Raw genomic sequence first — 16,419 nt, forward strand, 5'->3', positions numbered from 1 at the left:
CTGTCATTCCTATACCTTCCCTTTTTTCTTTTCATCACTTTTCTTCCCCTTCCCCTACTAATGCTAGATACTGGAGAAAGAGGATAGAAGAACAAGAAAGAGAAAAAGAGATCCCTGAATCTAACCTCTTTTACTTTGTTTCCTCTCCGATTCAGTTTATTAACAACTAGTGACAAAGTAGGTGAATCATGAAAACAAAGCCATGAGGGCTAGCCAATTAAATGCTGCTCAGATGGAACATAACAAATTATAACATGGGGTTAGTTATAGGAAAATAGATTCTAATAGCATAGAGGGTAGGTATCTGTACAGCTCTAGTGCTGATTGAGGCTTAATATAAATAAACAGGTTATGTGTCTTGTATATGGGAACTGAATAATCAAAGGCAGGGTAGAAGCCCCTGATTGAGATTAAATATTTTCTACAACAGATTGAACCAGGACTGAATGATAACTGAAACCCTCACCACATCCTTCACATTAGAGCTCTGATGTTTAAGATACAAAGAAAAACTAAAACCTCTCATTCCCTTGGATCATTACTCTCCAGAATGAACTTTTCTGATGGTAGAGATTGTTGCCTGAGTGGTAAAGCATGTGCCATTCTTCACATATGAATGGCTCCTCTACTCAGGACATGCATCCGATGCGAAGCTTCTGAGTGATCAGCTTAAGCTTTACCACCTTCCACACACGCGTAGTTCTGTTCAGAATGGATTATTTGATGTCTTTTAAGGGCTGAATAAGTATAAACTTGTTCAGACCTTTACAGGATGTCTGTCTAAGATGAACTGTCCTGCGTTGCAAAAGGGAATCATGATTGGCAAAGGCTTTTCCACAGTCCCCACACTTGAAGGCGTTATCTTCACAATGAATTGCTTTATGGACTTCAACATATGAAGAACAAGAAAAGCCTTTGCCACACTCTTCACACTTGTACGGTTTCTCTCCAGTATGAGCTATCTTGTGTTCAGTGCGGAGAGAAGACTTAGTAAATCCCTTTCCACACAGTTCACACTTGTAAGAGTTTCTCTCCACTATGAACTGTCTTGTGTCTCTTAAGGGTTGTAGGTGTACTAAAGACTTTGTGACATTCTTCACATTTGTATGGCTTTTTGGTGTTTTTTAAGGTCTACAGTAGAGTAAAACATTTTGCCACATTCGTCACATTTAAAAGGTTTTCCCCCAGTATGATGTAATCTGTGCAGAGTTAGGTATGAGAGAGTAGAGAAGGCTTTTCCACGTTCTTCACATTTGTGTGGTTTCTCATTGGTATGAGATCTTTTGTGTACAGAAAGTTCTGGGTGAGTATGAAAGCCCTTGCCACATTCTTGACATTTGAAGGGTTTCTCTTGACAGTGAATTCTTTTATGTCTCTTCAGTTTGGGTGCACAGGCAAATATTTTGCCACACTCTTCACCTTTGTGGTGTTTCTTTGCAATATGAACTAATCTGTGCTGAATCAAGGAAGAATTAGTAGGAAAGGCTTTTCCACAGATTTCACACTTGTACAGTTTCTCTTGACAATTAAGCCTTTTATGTTTCTTCAGTTTCGAAGTAGAATAAAACATTTTCCCACATTCTTCACACTGATAAGATTTAACTCCTGTATGACTTAACTTGTGCTGCATAATATCAAGGAAAAATGAAAACAAAAAAAACAGAAAACAAACCGGCTTTCCTGAACTCTTCAACTTGTGGCATTTCTCTCCAGAATGGACAAACTTGTGCTGATTGAGGTTATAAAGTATAGAAAAGGCTCTGCTATGTTCCCCACACAGGTAGAGGTTGTCTTCAGAATGAATGAATTGGTGTCTTTTAAGGGCTGCAGTATAAGAAAAACATTTGCCACACACTTCACACTTGCATGTTTTTTTCTCTAGTATGAACTATTTTGTGCTCAGTAAGGACACAGAGCTTAGTAAATCCTTTTCCACAAAGGTTACACTTGTAGGGTTTCTCTCCAGTATGAACTGAAGTGTGTCTCCTAAGGGCTGAATGATTATAAAGTTTTGTGACATTCTTCAGAGTTATATGGCTTCTCTCCAGTATGAGTGTTTTGATGTCCTTGAAAGTGTGGAGAACTATAAAGCCTTTTCCAACCATGTCCATCCTTATAGGGTTTCTCTCCAGAATGAATTCTGTGATGTTGCTTAAGCAATGAAGGATAGCAAAAGGATGTGCTACATTCTTCACACTTGTATCTTTTCTCTCTAGAATGTATTTCTTTATGTCGGTTAAGGGATAAAGCTTTGCAACATTCTTTATACTAATAGCATTCCTTTCCTTCGGAAATTCTTTGATTTTGCTTAAGGAATGAACACTCACAGAAAGCTTTTCCACATTTTTCACACTTGTAGGGTTTCTCTCCAGAATGAATTCTTTGATGTGGCTTCAGCATTGAAGGATTGTAAAATGTTCTGGCACAGTCTTCACACTTGTAGGATTTTTTTATCAGTATGATTTTTCTGGTGTATAAAAAGTGATGAGCTGGTACTATAGGCCTTATGACACTCTTTACATTTGTAGGGTTTGTCTCCAGTATGAAGTCTCTGGTGTATAGAAAGTGCTTTAGGAGAACTAAGGGCCTTACCACACTCTTCACACTTGTAGGGTTTCTCTCCTGTATGAATTCTCTGGCGTTTAAAGAGTGAGTTACAATCAAAGGCCTTGCTGTAACTGATACAGTTATTGAGTCTTTTTTTCTGTTGAGGAAAAGTTGAGATATGATCAAAAGCTAAGCAATATTCTTTATACATATAACACTCATTTTTAAAATGGAGAGATCTTCTCAGAGTTACTTAACCATAAATTAGAAATTGCAGTGCTTTTTAACACCTATGATTAGTGAGCATAATTCACAAAATATAGTAGTAAAGAGAATCTACACTTCTACTGGAATAAGAGTACAGCCAAATAGAACAGAAATAATGGCATATTTTTCAAAGCTAAACAGCTAAGTAAGTTGTAAGGGCATTTTACTAACAGAAATAAGTCCATTAAACAATATAGATACTATATGGTCCTACATCCATGTAATTTATAAAGTAGCTAAGAGAAAGTAAATTGTAATTGTGTAGGATTGGGTCCACACAAAAATACAAAATTTTCACTCAAATAAAAAAAAAATTTATAGTCTCCATAACAATTAGGCTGTCCATAACAATATTAAAATAACATATCTTGAGGATTTAGGATAGTATTTTATGTTTTACTTTGATGACAAAAAAATAAATATGAAGTTATAAGATATGAAGTTATGAAAAACTTGCAGACACATTTATGAATAACAAATTAATTTATATTATTTATGAATAACATAAATGTTGATGAAAGCAATATATTTGTCAGTGAATAGATGATAAATTTACCAATATTGTTTTGTTTGTTTTAGTGACAGGGTTTTTCTGCATAGCTCTGGCTGCCTTGCAACTGGCCCAAATGACTAAGATGACTCAAACTCAGAGGTCTTCAAACCTCTGCCTCCAAATGCTGTGATTAAAGGCATGCATCACCAAGCCCAATGATAAAATTATCTATTTCTAAGAATTATTCATTAATAAGATTAAAAAACCACTGAACAATGAACTGTGAGGAAAAATGAATAAGTAAGGAAAACAGGATATTTGTGTTTACCTATGAAGTTGAAAGAGGAAAATTACTGAACACCTGAACTCTTCAACTCAGAGTCCTACCCCTCCCATCTAGAGATTGTTCCCGGAACACTCCTGAACTCTTCACCCCAGAGTACATTCCTGAACTCTTCACCCCAGAGTCCGACCCCCTCCCAAATAAAAACTGTTCCAGGAACATTTTTTAGATAAGGGTCTCCTGGAACAAACCTAGTCCTACCCCTCCTAACTGANGACTGTTCCAAGAACATTTTTGAGATAAGGGCCTCCTGGTACTACCCCAGAATGTTCCAATAGATCGGGTACATTGCCAAAATATAGGACACGACCCCTTGGTTATGGAAAGCCCCTTGGAAAGCCCCTTGGCAAAGCCCCTTAGTGACGCAAACTTGTACTTTTCCCTGCCCCACTCCTCCCCTTGGCTTTTTTCCTATATAAGCCTGTGAAAAATTTGGGTCGGGTGTCGATTCTCCTCTACACCATGCCTGGTGTATGAGTTTCGACCCCAGAGCTCTGGTTTATGTGCTTTTTATGTGCTTTCTTGTTGTTGCTTTATTAAATCTTACTCTCTACAAAGTTCGGTCTCAGTGTCTTCTTGGGTGCGCGGCTGTCCCGAGGCTTGAGTGAGGGTCTGCCCTCCGGGGGTCTTTCAAAGTGAAAATTCAAAGAACCAATATTTATAGATATTTTTTATCTTGTACTGCCCTGATGTGTTTTACCAATGTATGTGTGTACATACATACATACATACATACATGTACACACACATACACATATCAAAACTGACCTATTTCTTCAAGGAGATAGGTGTAGGCATTTTCCTCTGGATGTAGTAGGAATAAATCTTGATCCTTTCCTGGGTCTCCTTCTAAGTGGAAAGATGGTGTGTCTGTGTGTGTGTGTGTGTGTGTGTCCTAGATATAGACAGTTTTAATCTTTGAATATATATCCACAAAGACCATGGATAGTAAATCCTTAATGTGACAGAAAAAACATTATGAGAGGACATTTTCTTTATTCACAAAGAGCTCATGCCTTTCATTAACATGAGAGTAAGGGATGTGACAAAACCTCATGTGTGAAGTTACTGTCTTACAATGATTTCCCTCCTAGGTCTTCAGAAACGTGTGCAAACTTTCAGATGTGTAGAAAACAGTACTGAACTGTTGGTAACTGAACTGCCCAAAGTGACTCCATTTTGCATGAGCTTTACCCAAAGACTTTCCCAGCTAACCACTCCTGCTGAGAATGATGCTCTCATGCAGCCTTACCTGCAGCTTTGGAAGAGCTACTGTTTTACAACATAAAACAAATTCTTTGAATAAATGGAAGAGAAATGTTGGAATTTCAGGGCATACCCGTCTCTGGTGTGATGTAGTTATGGGTTTGGAATTATGACCCACTCACGTTTCATGCTGGGTAGCTACATGGTCCTGGCATGAGCCTACTCTGCAAAAACAACAAGAAAGATTCTTGATCTGAACTTCACTGAGTAGCATTGCCGTGTGACTCTTGTAGATACAACACTTGGAGGTGCCAGCAAAATTTCTGACAATCAAGAGGTTCAGAACACCATGGGTCTCTCAGCTTGTTCGATTGTTACAGTGGTAGTGCACCCTGAGATCTTCCTGGGCCCCATAAATCTCTCACCGGGGCCTGAGAGTCTCAGAATGACCACTGTATTTCCTAGCACCAAAACCAACCTAGTCCTTCTAGTCCTCCAAGGAGGTAGGTGTGGGTATTTTTCTCTGGACCAGATTCTGGTAATAGGAATAAATCTTGATCCTTCCCTGGATCTCCTTCTAAGAGGAAAGGTGTCGATTAAAGAAGTAATGAATAAGATGTTTCCATTAAATCACATTTTGTTTCATTTCTACAGATGCTGAGTAAGTACTAGAATAATGCACATAATGTTCTCTGTCCCAACTATTGCTTTGTACTTACATTTTGTCCCTTTCCCTGAACCTCCTTATGGAGCAGAGAGTCAGGCCACTGTTCAGAACTCACTTTGCATTAAAGGGACTGGGAGTAGTGGGTTTCTTCTGTCCTCCTGCCTGTGTTCCTTCCTGAGATTCTATCAATGGGTCTGGGAAACTCCATGTCTGTTCCTCTTCAACATGCTCATCCATTGCTCTGAGCTCTCCCTTGTGGTCTTGCCAGGAGTCCAAACCTAGTCAGCTCCAAATCCCATACTCAGGAAGAACTCCTCTGGCTGGGAGAGATCTACCCGTCCACTAATTTTAAGGTTGCAGTAGAGGCCCCACCCTTTTTATGCAACACAAAGTGGCTGTGAAAGTCACTAGACCACTGACTGCAGTGTGGGAAGAGCAGAGCCCCCCAAGCATCCCAGAAATTAGCCAGGCTGTGGGTCCACGACTCTACCTCACTACAGACAAGGGGTTACAGCCAGTTTTCTGTGGGGAGAGTCCTTTACTTCCATTGCTTCTATAGAATACTGAAGATAAAAGCCATGTTGGGTGTTTCATACTGGATCTGCAAACCTCCGTCTTTGGAGATATAGTATATGCTTTCTGTTTCTAGGGTTCCTTTGCCCTATGACTAATGTTAGGCTTCATTTCTGCTCCACTGAATTTCTTTGCTTTCATTTCTAGAACTTTTGAAGTTGCTTAGATGTCAAGTTTTCACAGTTGTTTTGCTTATAATTTCTCTAGGCTACAGGTATTTAAAACTTACATTTTAAATTTTGACCCACAAAGAGCCAGTATGTCCCTGTCTCATAGAATTGTTATATTATCCTAAACACTTAAATTTGCGTAGAAAGGAAAATACATATGGAACTATTCAGGTTGTCTGATCATACCTAGAGACACACATGCCAGTTATGGGTATGTAAATCACTGGCTTCAGTTTTATAGACAAACAAATGCCTTATATAGATATTAGTTTTTGAAATTATCATATGCTGTTTTAGCTCACTGAAAACCTGGTTTCAGCGATAGTATATGACCCACCCATTTCAAACCCAATCATAACTGTCTCAGACTTTCTTCCACAGCCCTGGTCCTGCGTCAGCTGGCTCCCTGACCCTGCGACAGGCAGAAGAGGAACACAGGAAAAGACACATTCCAGCCTGGCTTGGAGGACCATACTTTTAATCCCAGCACTCGGGAGGGAGAGACCACTCCACTGAATTTGAGACCAGCCCTGTCTACAGATAGAGTTCCAGGACAGCCAGGGCTACATAGAGAAGCCCTGTCTCAAAAAAACAAAACAAAACAATCCTTCAAAAAAGGCTATATAAGCATGATCACCAAATCCTCTCCTGAGTATCCAGTCACTCCTCCCAGATAGCTGCATGGAACTGAGATTCAACTGCATAAGGTTTCAAGGTTTGGGGGAGATACTAGGGTATACAGGCAAGAAAAGCTAGAACTGGGTTGGGGGGGGGGTCTACCTCTGCAATCATGGAAAAGCTTTTATATGTACAGGGTAAGGCTTCCCATGTGAATAGATATTGTCTAACATCCCCTTTGGGAAATTTTCTTTTAAAAGTGGTAAATGTAGCTGTTAATGTCACTATGTCTCATTTGAAATTCCTTAATTAAGGGGCAGGGGTACATGTAAGGTTCACATGGCTGGTGATCTCAATGGGTTCTTTACAATCAGTTACCAATTGAACTCCTCCTGTTCTACACTTTCTGCCTCTGGATTCTTGTTTACCAAAAAAGGTTCTCTCATCCAGGGTTGTTCACATCCTAAATTTTCTCTCTTGAAACCAATTTTTTTTTCTTTTGGTTTTTCGAAACAGGATTTCTCTGTGTAGCCCTGGCTGTCCTGGAACTCACTTTGTAGACCAGGCTGGCGTCGAACTCAGAAATCTGCCTGCCTTGGCCACCCAAGTGCTGGGATTAAAGCCATGCGCCACCACCACCCGGCGAAACCATTTTTTAAATGCTTCAAAAGACTTAAATTAAAGTTATGCTTCTAAAAAAAAGGGGGGAGTTATATTGTTTTAGATACAACAAATTATATAAATAAAGGAGAGGTCAAAACCATAAAGGCTTGAAGAAGTCACAATTCATCTAAATATGACACAAGACATTTAAAAGGTGAGTCTTAACGATAATACACTTAATGGTCAAACACTGTACATGTTTTAGGGTCTATCAATGCTAACAGAAGATGATTTAAAGATGTCTAGCCACTTATGTCTTTGCTCACCTTTTTAACCTTTAATAATTTGGAAAAACTGAGCCATGACAAGAACTGTGGTGATATTTAGTTGTATACCTTTTCATTCGTATATGTGTCTGCTCATAAAGGCCTTTACTATTCTCTTCTCTGAATATATTCTTCTGGGGGGAGGGGGAATTTTTGTGTGTTTGTGTTTTGTTGTTTGGAGACAGGGCTTCTCTGTTTATCTTTCTGTGTATCCTGGGACTCACTCTGTGGATCAGTCTGGGCTCAGACTCACTGATCTGCCCACCTCTGCCTCCTGAGTGCTAGGAACAGAGAGAAATGCACTCTCTGTGATCAAGCAAGCAAGCTAGTAATGTAGAGTGTCTGTAGGATTGATTTAGGTTTTTGTAAAGGGACACAATAAAGGTGTCGGGAAAATAAAGTCCCCAGTCTCTCCTTAGATAGCATTTTAGTTTAAAGTTGATTTGGTATAAAAGAGCTTTGGTATAAAAATTATGATTTTTTTAAGGCTCAAAATTTTAACAAGGATAATATGCTTTCACTTATAAAATCACAATCTTAGGAGAGTTACTAATTTATTGTAAGTCATTACAAGAAAGGTAATTAATACATAACAGAAAATGATAAGCCAGCTTAGTAGTGATTAAACATGCTCAGTGAACCCAAAATTGTGTTTGTAGTCTTATTAAATGTATTCATTTATAATATATTATATTATAAATATATTAATAATATGTTAACTATATATTAACATTATATCACAATATATTAATAATGTAAATAAAATATAAATGTATTCATTTACATAGTGTTGGAGGGAGAGACAGATTTATACCTTCTGTCATACTGTGCTCTCTACATGTAACCAAAGTTAAGCTTAAAGCAGATCTCTCAAACAAATGTAAGGTCAACTTAAAGTTTGTTTAATATGGAATAGTATTCAATATCAGATATACTTAAAAATTGATTTTTTGAAATTGAATTGATGGAATAAAAAGGGTTAAATCTACACTACATTTGCACGGCAAGACACTTCCAGGTTCAAATAGCACACTTATCCTCTGATGGGACATAGACCTATTACAGTAAGTGGCAAGTTAGCCTCATCACAGGATAAGGAAGCATGGGGAACAGGACTTGCCAGCATCTGCTGCTCCTGTCTCCCTCTGACCTGTAAGGCAGACTAGGAACTCCTACTCCTAATCTGCAGGGAAGATGAATTACCCCTCCTGTCTCACAAGGCAGGGGGATGGATCCTCTCATGCTGAGGAGAATCTTAGACTCAGCACCACAGTCTAGATGTCTCAAATGCAAGCACTCACTGCAATTACCCTGCACGCAATGTCTCTATATGAAAACTGAGGATACTGTGTACAGGGGAACCTCCTACCAACACTGCCACCCAAACGGTATGGGAACTACATGCAAGTTCAAATGGTCGTGCCCTGTCCCTCACTTTCATTTCTCCTCCTCCTAACAAAGCTAATCCCTGCACCAAGAGGTCAATGTCTGAGTCTGTAAGTAGTCCTCAGCAGAGTGTGAAATAATATATGACAGAGGCTCTGCCACAGTGTCGGTCAGCACAACAGACTAAACTGTAGGTACTCACTTCAACTAAAGTACATGCGACACATGTGAGCCCACCACAGCCAGGGAGAGAAAGCAATGTGGCCTGAGGAGGAGGAGATGTGGAATGTGAAAGCTCACCCAGAACAATTGTTGTGAGTCACCTTCCAGAGACGCCTGGACCGGCTCCTCAGCCCTGCTCCCATTATAAACCTGAGAGCCAATGAGCCTATGCTCACATGGAGGAAGTTTGCAGAACTCCAAAGGAGACATTTGAATATGGTAATATTAACCACAATTTTTCCTATAGGGCTAACTCCTATTGCTAACCATAACTAGACTCTGAAACAAAACCCTTTTGTTGTTGTTGTTTCTCAGTGTAGCTAGCTCAGGCTATCTTGGAACTTGCTCTCTCTACCAGGGAGACATCAAATTCATGTAGATCCGCCTGCCTTTGCCTCCCAAGCGCTGGGATTAAAGACATGTACCACCACCACTGGGCTTGAAACAAACCACTTTAGTAGTTCCGAAGTATCTAAAATATTGCATTCATAAAGAAAACCCTCAGATTTCTTTTAATTAATATTTAAGAAAATTTAAGTATTTCCCTAAAAATAAATGGAGTTTTATGACTCCTTAAAAGACTTAAATCTCTTAACTTCCAAGAAAGCCATAGGAACAGCTACTGGATCGCCACCCACTTCCTGCCCTGGTTACCTTATCCTGATGTGCACGTTCTCATACAGCCGCAAATGGAGCTTTGGGCTATNCACTGTTTTATATCATAAAACAAATTGCTGTGATTGCCAGATACATCGAAAACTTCTGACCCCTCCCAGCCTCTGGTACAGTGTAATTGTGTATGGCTTTATAAACCCAGCCATGCTTCATTTAAGCTTAGAGAGCTCTTTCTGGGTGAGCCTGCTCTTCAGCCAACATGTCAATGACTTAGTCTGACCAGCATTGAGTGTCTCACATGACAATGGAGGACGCAACCAAATGCAGAAGTTTCTTTTGCAAGCTCCTTATATATAAACGAGTTCATTGGAGGGGAAGAACAAAGCTTAGTCTCTTGAACCTTCATACATGTCTGAGAGATGACTTCTATGACAGAAGACGTTAAAATTTCCACCACAACGTAATGTCTCAATGTCCATGGTAAAGGCTAAACTTTCTATCTTGGGAACCCTCATCTGTCCACTGATCTCCTCATTCCTACACACCTGGGTGCATGGCTGTTGCTGATGCTTGTTTCTTCACATTCCAAGGCCCTTGGTTTTGCTCCAAAAATGTCATCAGTTGTGGCTTGGAGAGAGCAAGACCTGTTTGAAGAAAAAGAGTGCACGATTGTTTGCATGTTTGTCTACTGGGAATTGACACGTCTCTTCCAGGACACTGCTTATATGGAAGAAAATGGTATAATAAATAATTGAAAACAAGTAATTCCTTAAATGTTTTCTGACAGAAATATTAGAATATTGAGGAAGAATTTATAATCTGCAGATACTGGGCTTCATTTAAAGCTCAGTTAAAACTGCACTGTGAAACATTTTCATTAACATGAGTCCTCCATGCCTCATGCCATTGAATTTATAACAGTCCCACTAAAGTGAAGTATGTATGCTTCTAACACAGACAGATTAAACACACAAAGAACAATGAAGTGGTTCTTAGCTATACAGCAACCTGCCTAAATTTTTTTTTCTGTAAAGAAAATGAAACTCACTGTTGAAAAACAAATACACCCATGAGACCTTGTGCAGAGTGAGGAAGTTGCACGTTGATGGTGAGATAGGAATTCTCTATAGATACAATGCACACCCAGGAACACAAGGTGGCTGTAATTCTCCAGCATCACGTCCCTGTACAGATCCCACTGAGCAGGCTCCAGGCATTCCTGCTCCTCTGCAGAGAAATCAATGGCCACATCCCATAAGGATGGCATTTCCTGAAATAAAGAGCAATGAATGATACCACAGTTTAATAAATTAAAATTAATAATGAGTACCAATAGGCATTTTGATAAGTAGTTCTCATGATCAATTGGGACAAATTGGGGTCATTTGAGTAGGACAAAGCATAATTGAGAAATTACCTCTATATGATATTATTTTCTTAATGTGAATATGAAACAACCCAGCCTATTGTGGATGGTGCACACCCTGGGCAAGTGGCTCTATATGGTACAGGAAAGCAGGCTAAGCAAGTCATGGAACATAAGCAGTCAACAGCATTCCTCTGTGGCCTCTGCTCCAGTTCTAGCCTCCAGGTTCCTCCCCTGATTTCGCTCAGTGATAGACTGTTACCTGAAGTTGTAAGCTGAAAGGAACCCTTTCTTCTTCAAGTGACCTTTCCTCATGGTCTTTATTACAGCAATAGAAGCCCTAACACAGACATCATGTGCCCATGGACACAAATCCAGATTCTGTGTAGAAATGCTTCTTACACTGGTGAGTACTATTCCTCAGCCCTTCCTGAAGTGGTCACATGATCTCACACTGGCCCCATCTTCATGGAAAGCAAAACCAGAAGATCCTCTAAGCCCACGTGGAAACTTTCAAGACAGGTAACACATGAGTGTATCCATGTAAGACCACACATTTAGTGTCATATGCTTGTATGATACACCACAAAATCATGGTGAGGGCACTCATCAACACATGATACACACAGTCACGAATGTGAAATGTGAAGGAAACAGATTTGATGCAATGCCTGTGCCTCTTCTGGGAGTCTAGACTTGTCCAGCATTCAGATTGATGCAAATGATAGTGTAACAAAGTACATGATATGGAGCAGCAGAAGGGTAGGACAAGGAGAGAATTCATAGAGAAAACATATATCTGAATAATTTAATAATCACCAAGTATAGCAATAGCAATATTTTTTAATATTTAAAATACACTAGGTATCACTCTGCTCTTATTTTCATTTACATCTCCTACTTTTTTCCTCAAACAGATACTGATGTACTTGCAATATTCCTAACGCATGCTTTGACTATTTAACACCTGTGCGTCAGAGTGCTGTAGCTAAGAATTGTAACTGCTAATACTATGATTTTCTTATTTCAAAGTTTTCTGTAATTCACAATTTCTGTTTCCCATACATTATTGAGAAAAGTAACAAAATAACCTATGAGAGTAATATTATTTGTCCTGTTTACTAAAGCATGAAAAATGTTAAGAATTCATATGTGTTAATTAAACTATTTACTTGTTTACTTTAACCACTTTACCCTCTTGCCTCTCCTCCCAGTCCTTCCCACCCATCTCCCCCTTTCCATCCATTCCTCCTTACTTTCTCATCAGCAAAAGGGAGGCCTCCCATGAAATCAACAAAGTTTGGCATATCAACTTGCAGTAAGACTAGGCTCATCTCCTATTGAGGCTAGACAGGCAGCCCAGTAGAGGGAAAGGGTCCCAAAGGCAAAAGAATAAGAGACAGACCCTGTTCCCACTTTAGGAGTCCCATATGAAGACCAAGCTACACAACTATTACACATGTGCAGAGGGCCAAAGAACGTGAGATAAACATCACATACACCAGTCTTCCCCACAGGTCTCCCTCTGTCCCTGGAACTTGAACTGAAGTCAACTAAAACAAGAATACTGTCCACCCATAAAGTACAGACGGGACCAGATCTCCCCTTGCCTAAATATAATGAGAAATAACAGCTCGGCAGCTAAAAACAGGCTTCCACAGCCAAACTGACACTTAAGCTCCAACACTACCTCTGGCCAATGATAGGCAGAAACCCACCCAGGCAACCATATATCTTCCAAGCTTCTCCATTCCTGAAGGACCAAGCCTGATCTCCTGTCCCAAAAGCACAAGGAGGATTAAGGCAACAGGATGCTTTCTACGAAGTTCCCAGCATTAACCCCATAGCCTTTCCCCCAGCTCTGACCTGCATGCAGATGGGGCCCAGGCTAGTTCAGCACAGCACCTCCAAAAGGTTTACATTCCACCCCTCCTCTGCTCCCTTCAAGCCCGGATTACACCACGCCCTGCACACTTTTTTCAGCCTGCTAAGCTTATGCTGCTCCCTTGACCAACCTCTGTTTCAGAGCTGTACGCGAGAGCGAGCAGGAGGGAACTCCGGTCGGAACTGCGGAAGGACTCACATGTGCTTATCAAAAACTGAATAGTTGTTTCCAGAGTAGCTCCTCGAGTTATCGGAGTCTTGGAGACTTCATTTCCCAGCGGTCTTGCGGGTTCTGGGATCCCTGGGAGAGGGATTTCTGCTGTCTGTAGAACTGGAGAGCCTCGGCACCTGATGGGCACGGGGAATCGGGCTGTTATGAAAGTTCCAGATTGACAACGCGAGGTGTTTGAATGTGAGCTGAATCTTTCACAGTAATGTCTGCTAAGTTTACAAGTCATTTCTGATCAACATGTAGTGATTTTTAACCCTTATATCTGCTTTACTATGAGTTCTGAATGAAGCTTGAAAATAATTAATTTTGTCTGCATGGTAGCACATGTCTCTAATCCAAGTACTCAAAAGAAAAAGGATCTCTGAGGCCATCTTGATCCATACAGTGAATTCCAGAATAGCCAGAACTATGCACTGAGACCTCAAAATAAAACAAACAAACAAACAAACAAATGAAAGGAGATATAGAGTTTTACTTAAGCATAACGGTAGCAAGAATCTAATGTGAGAATGAAAAATTATCTGTTTAATTTGAGTTTTTGTTTGTTTGTTTGTTTGTTTTGTTGTTGTTGTTTGTTTGTTTTTGTTTGTTTTTAGCCAGCATAATCATTGCCTGAGCTCCCAGCTGCTCTGAATGTTATGGCAGAAGGACCCTGAATCCGGAGCCAGAAAGGACAACTTAAAGACCTTGTCTCCAAATAAAAAGTAGAAAAACACTACAAAGTTACCTTGGGGGCAATGTACTAGCTTAGAATGAAGGTGGTTTTGGTTTAAGACCCAGTACTACACTAAATAAGTAAACCTTGTTCTCCTGTGATAACATCAGTGTGAGCCATACGCGTGGGTCAGACTTCACAGGTACAAAACCGGTTTTCATGTGAATACTGGAATCCATACAGTGAAGGCCATAGATCCTGGCCACAGAAGCAGTATAAAACACTGAACAAGATTAAATGTGCAACTACCTGATGCTTCCTTGCAAAGAACTCTCATAATCAATCTCGAGATTTTTCAATCTGCCTTTAAGTTCCTTGGAATACTTTGAACTGTTAACCTATGTAAGGAATTTGGTTTTTTTTGTCAAACCTCTACTAGAATTTTACCAATGTCCCCCTGTTTTGTTCATAAACACAGGTGTGTATTCAGCACCAGGTGTGCGATGAACTCATACTTACCTCCCTGCTCCTCTCAAAGTGGAGGGACACACAGAGCTCCTGGGATCACACTGGTGGTATGTGTAATGGCCACTGGTTCATTGCCTCTTGTTGGAATTCCCTATGCAGAGGGCTAATCTTGTCTTGTTCAATTTCCTTTGTCTTCTCCATACTGACATTGTTCTTTTGTGACAATGTTTCAAATGTTGAGCATCTGCCTTGAACTTACTTGTTTCCCCAAATCAGGACACAAAAATGATTCTTTATCAAATACAAAGGAATGAGAAACATCAGATGAGCTCATTGGGGTTTGATAACCAAATACTGCCACACTTTAAACATGACCTCTACCTTGGCATCCTTCCGTGTCTTCGTTTTTATCTCATTCCACGAAAGGCAATCATGTCCATTTTTCAAAGTCTCCACAGACTTTAATAGTTCCCACACTGTTAAAATCTCTCGATTTTGCAACTCAAATGCTTGTTTATCTCACAGGGCTTACAAGGTTGCTACTTCAATATGCCTTGGAGCGTTGGAAAGCTGCCTAGTGCAAAATAGAGACATAGCCATTTTCTATGGAAAGATAAAAACAAATAAAACAGAAACAGTAGTAGGAAAACCCAGATCCAACAGCACCACCTACAATGGCAGCTGAAGCTTCTGTGATAGAATCATTTGAACTCCAATGTAACATTTCAACTCAAACCTCCAGCTGTGTGACCTGACTCCGTTTAACTAACCCATTTCCTACCCTAGGACATGCCAGGCTCCTATGGGTCTGACCTGCACATTGTCAGATTCTAATGCAACTATTGTAGGGTGTCCACCAGAAAATTCTATTTGAACATGGGTCGAAGGCTATAGAAAGTCTATATTAGCTGGCCAGTAGCTACACTGTGTGTTCAGGATTCCAGTATAGCCTGGATCCTTTCTCAGGGTAAGCTTTTTTGTTGTTGTTGTTTTTTTTTATTTTTTATTTTTTTGATGGTTAAAAAAATTTGGGTTTTATTGTTTTTGCTAAACAATACTTTAAAAAAAAGTGTTTTTTTCCATTTTGAAGGCAGGGCTTGAATTATTTAATTTTGATCCATTTATTTAATTAAAAAAAAAGGAAGGGAAAAGAGATCACGGCCAAAAAAAAAAAAAAAAAGAAAGAAAGAAAAAAGAAAAAAGAAAAAAAATTAGCCTCACCGTACTCCCAAAGCTCTAGCTAGTCACATGAGCATCACCCACGTCCCACTCAGTGCCTGATACTCAGGTGGTGGCACTCTGCCCCAGGACCCTGGAGGTGCAGGGGCAACAAGTACCAGTTTCGGCTCTCAGCAGGTTAGTCAAACCAGGCAAACTGGTGGGCTAAAGTCCAGAAATTCTTTCCAGGTTTTCTGCCCATTGGCTGAGCACATACAAACTGTCATCAGCTTGTAAGATTTCAGGGGGTAGGAGGGGGCAGAAGAACAGGAGGACGGCAGAAGAGAAACTAGAAGTTATTCAAGCTTTTTCCTGGGCTAGAGGCTCTGGACATAGACTTAAGAAAGACTGGGGTAGATGGAGTCCAGGTTCTTAGAAGAGAAAATCAGCCCGGAGGAGGAGGAGGAGGAGGAGGAGAGCTGAGATGTGCCATGCAAACAAGTTCTTCCTGCAGAGGCGGGAGGGGGGGGCGGGGGGGGGGCGGCTGACTCCCGGGTGGAGAATGCTGAGTGTTCGTCTAGTACCGTGAAGACAAGGGCACAGGGAGTCCTGAGGCTGGG

General features: G+C 40.2%; 2 pseudogenes; both read right to left on the reverse strand.

Moving 5' to 3' along the window:
- Nucleotides 1-716: 716 nt before the first annotated feature.
- Nucleotides 717-11,303, reverse strand: LOC110308518 (annotated as a pseudogene).
- A 2,078-nt stretch (nt 11,304-13,381) lies between these two features.
- Nucleotides 13,382-16,419, reverse strand: part of LOC110308536 — a 4,442-nt pseudogene continuing 1,404 nt past the window's right edge.

Source organism: Mus caroli, chromosome 13 (assembly GCF_900094665.2).
Source record: "Mus caroli chromosome 13, CAROLI_EIJ_v1.1, whole genome shotgun sequence".
Classification (NCBI taxonomy): domain Eukaryota; kingdom Metazoa; phylum Chordata; class Mammalia; order Rodentia; family Muridae; genus Mus; species Mus caroli.